General features: G+C 35.7%; 1 protein-coding gene across 1 annotated transcript in view; it reads left to right on the top strand.

The window, feature by feature from the left end:
- Positions 1 to 8,128: 8,128 nt before the first annotated feature.
- Positions 8,129 to 9,343, top strand: part of LOC106667217 (protein tincar) — a 141,555-nt gene continuing 140,340 nt past the window's right edge. Inside the window, exon 1 of the mRNA XM_014395038.2 lies at positions 8,129 to 8,221. The gene's annotated coding sequence lies outside the window, so the exon portion shown is untranslated. The remainder of the gene's footprint in view (positions 8,222 to 9,343) is intronic.

The following is a 9,343-nucleotide window of genomic DNA, read 5'->3' as shown; positions in this document are numbered from 1 at the left end:
TAAATATATTTGTTACTTCGCTTGTTATTAACCAATATCGTTTGTTCAAAGCGAGACAAAAATAAATACATGCTTTGCATGAAAGGCCTTCAAAGAGTTCACATACTGAAATGCATTGTTATACTTTGCGAATATATGGATTGTATATGGATTTTCAAAGTTCACTCAACCAGAGTTCCAATTTTTGATTTATTTTAGCCCTGAACCTAAGTGTAATTAGTCTTTGTTTTGTTATATGTTTGTCTTGCACGTGTAATTCACTTATTAGAGTACCATCACTGAGGTTAGTTGACATACAGAGTAAAACATTGTTTTTTATAAGGAAATAAGTGATGTTCAGTATATAATTAACATTTTCCTTCTCCAGGGGGCTGAATGACCTGACTGTCAATAGCCCAGGTTGTACAACCAAGGTCCACCATCTAACTAGAAGTTAAATGTCAATAAATGTATTTATTTTGATATGGCAAAGAGTTGCATGTGTCCATAAAACAGATGGACATATTTACTATATTATGATCAAAATATATACATAATACAAAGTAAAAATACTCAATTATGGAGATTAAACTAAAGGGGCAAATAACATTTCCATCCCAAGTTGTAAATAGAAATCAAGAGATGTGAGTATTTAGAATGATAGTGTTATTTAGTTAATCTTTAATGGAATAAAACAAATAGAATAACATTGAAAACTCATGCTTCCCTTACCTATACCCCTACCTAACCTAATCTAGCCTGTCTCTGATCCTAACCTTAAACCCACATAGCCCAACGCTACTTAACCTAATTAGGCCCTACTTAACATATGTAACCTGTTCCTAACCTTATGAAAACCCATTTCTAACTTTAACCCTACCTAACACACTTTACCCATTTCCAAACCAAATCTAGCCCAAAATCTAACATAACATAAATAACCCATTCCTAACTTTACATAACCTAATCTAACCTATCCCTAATCTTAACCTTAACCTACTGAGTCCCTAATAATGGCTTATCTAATTTAGCCCATCCCTGACCTTAGACCTACCAAGCACACAAAACCAGTCTCCAACCCAGTCTAACCTAATCCAGCATTAAATCCCTACCTAACATAATAACCCAGTCCCTAATCTAATCTAGCCTTTCCTAACCTACCTGACATGCATAACGTGTTCCCACCCCTACTTAAGCCAGCCCCTCCCTTAATCCTACATAATATACATATTAAATCCCTAACATACATAACCTGTTCCCTAACCTAATCTAGCATGCCCCTATCACTACTGATTACAAACTAACTCTTCCAACATAACCTAACTTCAGCTAACAAGTTCAACGAGTATGTGTTTTTAACTTGATCCTTTTCTAAGGCAGTATTCCAAGCTGAGATCCATGCAATAAAACTCTTTACAGATTCTCAGATATATAAGCAGCACTGAAGCCTTTATCCTCATTTCCCCTCCAACTCAAATCTGGGACAAAATCAGGCAATTGTGATGTGGGTATTGGGAATGAGGGGATGGAAGACAGTGAACAGGCTGACAAATTAGCATAAACAGGCTTCATACCCATTGGACCAAAAAATCAGCACACCCCGAAGTATGTTAAAAGCTGAACTGTAACAGCAGAAACATTTCTGCATATTCTATGTGATTGCAAATCATTATTCTGGAAACGGTCAGCATCTTCGAAAAGGCACTAATAACCAGGGAAGTTAGCGAAAAGAAACCTAGAAAGTAATTTGATCCCTGCAGATCATCTTGGTCGGCCTATCCTCGAGGTAAGGATGAAATTAACTATTCATTGCACTGCAGACCTCAGGTTTAAAAATAAAAATGGCCAATTCACAACAGATCTTTTAGTAGAAGCAATCTTTTTTAGCAGTAGAAGAAAGGGAGACTACAGTCGACAGTGACCCCAGGGAGACAATTAGCAGATTGAAAGTTTACAAAAGGTTGAGGACACCTCCTTAGCTAGTCGTTCAGACTCTTCGTTACCTTTTAGGTGTTCCCTGGGACCCATACTTATGCATCACCGTTTGTGATTTTCCGTCAGGGGGGGACAAGGTTTTTGATAACAGCTTAGCTGTCAGAATCGATGGCAATCTGTTCTTTTTGTCAACCTTTTTATCTATTTTGTGCAAACCTTGCTACCGTTTCTCCTAGAAATTCTTTGGCAATTATATCTTTAATTTCCTACTATAAAAATTTGTCCCCAGTGGACTGTTTGCTTTTTGAGCCTTTGAACTAAATATGATGCTAAAGGGATATAGGAAACCACTTCTGCGAAATAATCAGTGTTATTATTTGTAAGTTAAAAATTTTATGCTGGACTATGTTGTCTTAGGGACACAGACAAGGATCCTGCGAGGGAGCAATAAATTGACAAAGAGCGATCGATATTTTCCCCAGACAGTTTTTCATTACCGAGTCGTGCAATGCATGAAAATCGCAATAAATTTCCTCAGGGGGTCGAGTTGTCGTACCGCCCAAATCTATCGTGGGTGCCCTTTTCGGGCAAAGTCGGGGAACTTAAACGGGAAACGTGCCAATATAAGGGACGAACGATAAGCCGTAACTAAAAATGACGACACGAACTATGCCTATCGATATTAATTTTGCACAGAATAAATTAACATGTTCTATAATTTAATTTTTGCTTGTCAATGTATAATAATTAAAATGTTGACATTAAAAGGAAGCACACAAGAGGAATGTGACCATTTAACTCAAATCATATCAAATACTTCCATGTTAGCTCTATAGTCATATCATATGCTTCAAACGTCAAGCAGTATAGATCGAAAATATTTTTTTGACAAAGATGGCCAGTATTGACAAAACAATTCTTTCCAATCAGAATTTCAGTACCAAGTTAACTAGGATTAAATTGTTCGATTAAATGTAATAAATCAAAGAAAATAAATGGCTTTTTAATCTTTCTAGCATAGATGAAATTATTACCGAAAGTGACATCGAAAAATTATACCACATCAGTGAGAATTAGAACAATTGAAACTACTAAGAAATCTAGATTTGTGAGTATTTAGGACAAAAACAATGATTTTCTTTAATTTTTAATAGAATAAAACGAATATCTAAACTAACCTTAACAAATTTATAACCTTAATCCTACCTAACCTAAACCGTCCCTAATCCTAACTATACCTATATAACCTAACCCTACTTAACATAACCTAACTTTAGCGTACTACAGTACTTAATGTTTTAAGGTAAAAATCGTACCTTATCGCTGTCGTGTGAACCTGTCCTCAGAGTTAGGGTTAGTTTAGGTAGGGTTCAGGTTATGGCTAGGATAAGTTAATCCATTTAGTTATGAGCATTAGTTGGATTAAGGTTATGTTAAGTAGGGTAGGATCGGGCTAGATTCGGTTAGGTAAGGTTAAGGTTAGGAATGTGCACGCTAAACAAGTACCTTGAGGTATACTTTTTAACTCCATCTTTTTCTAAGTCAGTATTCGAAGCTGAGAACTCTGAACATAAAAGATACTTAAAAATGGATTACTTAAGCCTAAACATAACCTTAACCTTTAGGCCAGGTTCACACCAGCGGTACAAGGTAGAAGTGCCCGATTTTTATCTAAATTATGTAATAATTGTAATAAATACCACGTATTTACAGAGATGCAAGCCAGATAAAAGACGTCCTTTTACAAAAATATATACAAATAATGCGAAAATACTCAACTATGGAGATTAAATTTAAAGTGGCATTTAAAATTCTTCGGCGCCAACTTGTAAATAAAAATCAAGAGATCTAAGTATTTAGAATAATAATGTTACTTTTATTTAATCTGTAATGGAATAAAACGAATAGAAAACTTGGAAAACTCGCGCTTACCTAATACTACCTCACGTAACCTCACACATTCCTAACCTTAACCTTACCTAACCGAATCTAGCCCGATCCTACCCTACTTAACATAACCTTAATCCAACTAATGCTCATAACTAAATGGATTAACTTAGCCTAACCATAACCTGAACCCTACCTAAACTAACCCTAACTCTGAGGACAGGTTCACACCACAGCAATAAGGTACACGATTTTTATCTTAAAGCAAGTTAGGCTGAAAAACTGAAATTAAAACATAAACTTTAATCTGAGTCTTACAGCCTCATTGAAAACTTATATAAAAATTCCAATCTCTTACAGAGATTTAAGCCTGATAAGGCTATACAAAGACTCCAGTTACGAAACTAAAGGGCCAATTAAAAATCATCGGTGCCAAGTCGTAAGGACAAGAGGATGATCAAAGATTTTCAAAGAGAATTTAAAAGTGGAAAGGGATGAGTCCCAGCGGATTGAACGAGGAAGAGATTTCCATATGTTGGAGACACGGGTGAGGATGGAACGACTGATTGTATTAGGTTTTTGTTTATGGGGAAAGAGATCAGAAGGTAAGATATCATTTGATAGAAGAATAAGCCAAGGAAGCTTGCGGAAGGAAGGGTATAACCACCTCAAGTCAGAGTACAGTCAGTCATATGATATGTCCTTGAGAAGCCGAAAGCGATTCATTAGACGTTTAAACTTATTTTCAAGCTCACCAGTGAGTACATGACATCCGTAACCAAAGCGGGGGAGAATTATGGAGGAAAGAAAGAGTTTCTGGGTACTAAGCGAAGGTAGCTGTCTCGAGCGAACTGATGGAGGATGGAAAAGCAGGGAAATCATGAAGCATGGCTGCTTCGAGGACTGATCATGTACAATCCCGAGTTTTCAGAGGACAGAAAGTAAATGTAAAGCACTGGATCCAGGCACAATAGCCTTGGGTCTTTTCTTTGTTCAAATTAAGCTTATGTTCAGAGTCCCAGGAATTAATTGATTTTAACTCCTCCCTAACTTTTACAATTATTCATTCTACTTCATAACCATTAAGGTACGTACTTAACATATGAGGCATAACTGGAGGAATTTCGTGTAATGGAGGATGAAATTATTGTGATCTACGGAGAAGCCATCAGTTGAAAATTACAGGGAAACAGAAGAATATTCAAGAAATCAAATAGAAATTCGCCTTGTTGAGGTTGTGGTGTTCGTCTTTTTAGGACTTGATTGCTTATTAATGTTGCAAATGATTCTCTTTTTTTGTATTAACTATTTGTATTAATAAACATCTTATGCTAATGACATGTAACACAATAATGTGGAGCATGCTGAGATTAAAAGAAATAAAAAAGTATACTCTTCTTTAACTCTAAACTTAACCCTACCTAACCTAACTTGTCCCTAACCCTAACGTTAACGCTACTACGATAGATAAAACTTAACGCTATCTACCTTAACTACCTCGTTGATAATTTTAACTTTATCCCTACTTATATAACCTAGCCTGTTCCTAACCTAAAAAATTAAAATGTAAATTTTTTTAAACTCTTCGTTTTCATATCAGCTGCACTGCTAAAATTTGAAAAAGACACATTTATAAATAAGCAGGAGATTTACTTACTACCTACTACTATTTTTTAAACGTGGCCGCCTGGCTGACACGTTTAAACATTAAAAAATATTGTCATCTATTTATTACTTTTTGGCTTTAAAAAAAATTCAACGACTTTCATTGGTGATTTTTTAAAAATTCACCAACTTATTTTCTGAAGTGCTAAGTCAGTTTAAGATGACGAATCGGTTGAGCTCACCAGGTCTGGCTTTTGTTTGCAAAATATTATGTTATTATGATGCTATATTATGTTCGCTGGTGGAGGGGGAGTGGAAAGTAAGACATTTAATATGGCAAGGCGTTCGTCTAGCACCGGTTCCTCTCAACTGTTGCTATTCAGCGCGTTTGCCGGCAAAAAATCGCTCCTTAAGCACTGCGCTTTATTTAAACTTTTTGATTAATTAATTAACGATGGTCCGGACTTTATTTTGTTTTAGAGACTTGTCTTTATTAACGTTAAAAACGGCTTCCTTCTTCAATTTTTTTACGTTTCACTTCATCTTTTTTTCTTTTACTTTGACCTTATTTTTCACCAAGTGTTCTCATAATGAACAGGACACTTAATTGGTGGATTAGGATTCTAAAAATGAGAAACTGCCCTTTACCAAACGTTCATTTAATTACAATTTTATGTGGATAGATTTTTCCTTAGCCAGAAAAGCACCAGATGGGTCGTGACCGAAATTGCAAAATATCTTGGACTAATTGGGTTCGAAGCCTGTGTCATATTTTGTCAATCCTGTTATTCCTAAGAGTGATAGGGAGGATATCCTCGAGAAATGTAAATTTCAGATAGATATATTAACAAGATATTAAGATTATTAAGATGTATTAATTCTTTATATAATCCATTATTCAGTAGTATCCTGGTATCTTGTGAGAAGTATTTGACCTTATGTTTCTACAGGAAAAAAAATTGTATATCTCTTTCTTGTTTTACGTAACTCAAATTTATTATTGATGGGCAATTCCTGCAAAATAAATGCCCAAGAGTGGAGCGAGACTTACGGACAAAATATTTTGAAAGTCTGTTGTGTTGCGTAAGGTACGATTTTTTGGTCAAATTAACCAGTTTCCCGTCTAATTAACCTTTTTTAATTTCAAATTAACATTTTTAAATTTCAAATTAACCTTTTCTTTAAAGCATTAAAAACATAAGAGATGGTATGATACATTCTCTTATTCTTACTCTTTGTCTTTCTCACACGCTTTCTCTCTCTTTCTTCCCCTCTCTCACTCTCTCTCTGTGTTCCTCTCTCTGTTTCTTTCACACTCATTTATTCTCTCCTTTCTTATTCCCTTTTTACATCTCTCTCTTTTCAACCCTTTCCCCACTCTTTCCCTCTTTCTCTTACTCTCCTTCTCTTTTTTTTTTGCACTCTCTCTCTCTATCTCTCTCTCCCTCCCTCACACCCTCTCTCTCTCTCTCTCTACCTCTCTCGCTACTCTTTCTCTCTCCGTATCTTTCTCGTTCACTCTCTTTCTTTCGCATTCACACAACCTTTCATTTCTTATTCCCTTTTTATGTCTTTATGTTTCTCACTCCTTTTCATTTTTTCTCTTTTTCTCATTCTTTTCTTCTCTTTATTTTTACTTCGCTATCTCTGTCTGTCTGTCTCTCTCTCTCTCACTCTATCTTTCTCTCTCTCTTTCCCTCTCTCTGTATTTTTCTCATTCACTCTCCTGCATTATCACTCACTCATTTGCTCCCTTTTTATTCCCTTTTTATATATCATTCTTTCTAACTTTTTCTCTCATTGTCTTAGTCTCATTCTCACTCTTTTCTCTTTCTACTACTGTTTCTCTTTCTCTTGCTCACTCTCTCTCTCTTCCTCGATTTGTAACTTTCCTATTCATTCTTTACTTTCTCACTCACTCTTTCTCTTCTTTCTTATTCCTTTTTAAATCTCTCTCTTTCTCACTCTTTCTCTCTATCTTATTCTCATTCTATTTTTTCTTCTCTCCCTCTTTCTATATTTTTTCTCTTGCAAACTCGCACTCTCTGTCTTTCTTATCCTTTCCTTTCTCTCTCTTTCTCTCTCTCTCTCTCTCTCTCTCTCACTTTTTCGCTATGTCTCTGTTTCTTTTTGTCTTACTCTTCTTCTCTTTTTCTCTCTCTCTTTTTCTTCTTTTTTTCTCTCTTTTACACACCCTATCTCTCCCTCTCTCACTCTCTTTTGTGCTCTTTCTCTTTCTTTCTCTCTCGGTCTCTTTCTCATTCAGTCTACTTCTCTCTCACTCTCTCCTATAAATTCTCTAAACTTTAAATAAATAATACATGCATAAATATAATATTGTAAAGGGCTAACTGTTCGTTTATAAAAAAATGATTATTTTTATAGTGAAGGGAATAATAGAGATTCTTCTAGCCGAATCAATTAGGTTGAGATGTTTTATCGGGAGATTTTTAGAAAAATCGACCGAGGTTGCTCACCCCCTGGGGCGAGGGTTGAATTTAAAAACGACCAAGTGGCCCGAACAGAAAGCACTTCTCCATTCAACAGCTCTACCTTTCGAGACAGAAAAATGGAAAAAGGATTATCCGTAATTTTCCGTATTTGATTAATTGGCAGGGAAAAAGGAAAAATGAAGGGCGGCGAGCGGGGGCGGTGGAGGGGCGGCTCGGTGGCGCTCTGGGTGGCGGCGTTGCCCGAGCCGTGCCGCTTCCTCAAACGGCTCTCGACGGCGCCCTCGACAAAGTCAGTCCAGGCCCGTTCTTCATCCCAACCGCATTCTCATCCGCTCCCGTCAAACAGGAATCATCATTTAAACGTACGTTTTTTTAAATTTATTTTATACTTTTTATTTTTTATTTGTATTATTATTTTTCCCATGCTTGTGATGTATTTATTGACTCGGTACATCATGCACATACTATCGCAGGACAGCGTTTTATATGTAAATAATAAATTTCTATGATTTTTTTCAATATTTATTAATGGATGTATATTTAAAGTTGATGTATTTATTAAAGACTGCCTTCGGGTAGTTTATCGTTCCCGTGGTTTTTATTATTGTAACTTAGAGATAAACATTTTATGGTGCGGATAGGAAAGAGAATAAAAAAAAGGGCGAAATGCCAGAATGGTTGAGAATTATACAATAGGTAGCGAAGTCGAGGCAGATAAGAGTTATCAAGCGCACGCGGTTCCACGGGCCGGCGGCATCCCTCGCGGGCGGCCCTCTCGCCCCCAGGTGGTTTATTTCGCAAATTGCTTTTTTTCCCCCCTTTTGCCTTACTTGAGCCATGATGATTTTTATGCCTTTTTTATTGGAAATTGACGCGACGGCGTTTTTTTTTCTTCTGATTATAAATGCGTTTGTTTTTGTTTAATTTGAACTTTTTTATGAATAAAATATAAAGGGATGATTTCTCTCTATTGATATACCTTAGTTTGCTCTTTCTAGGCAATATAAATAAATTTTGATACCTATGACGGCCTAGAGTTGTATGGTCGTTTATCAAAATTTCTGTCTCCAGATTCTTATATCGGATGTATCAAAAGTTACAAACATTCAAAACCGCTTTCGATAAAGTAGATAAAAAAGTGCGTTTGGACAAACCAATTGAAATTCGTTTTAACCACCCTATAAAGCCTTTAAATGCGAATTTCATAGGAAACAGAAATAAAGGTTTTTTTGCAGGACAGGATCAAGGCCAATGCAATTTTTGTTTGTTTGGTGACAGATGTTTCCACTTACAAATTCATAATTTATCTGAATTTTAACCAAATTCAACATTAATACAACCGTTTGAAACAGAAATATTTCCATTTTTCAGGCCAAGAAGATTTTATGTCGTTACAAATGCATTATATGCAATTAATTTTTGTTTAATAGGTGCTAAACATGAAATACATACGGAAGTTGTTAAGGGCAGAATTGTATTAAATT

Source organism: Cimex lectularius, unplaced genomic scaffold (assembly GCF_000648675.2).
Source record: "Cimex lectularius strain Harlan isolate CLEC.00 unplaced genomic scaffold, Clec_2.1 scaffold27, whole genome shotgun sequence".
Taxonomy (NCBI): Eukaryota; Metazoa; Arthropoda; class Insecta; order Hemiptera; family Cimicidae; genus Cimex; species Cimex lectularius.
This window is presented reverse-complemented; position numbering and strand designations above follow the sequence as displayed.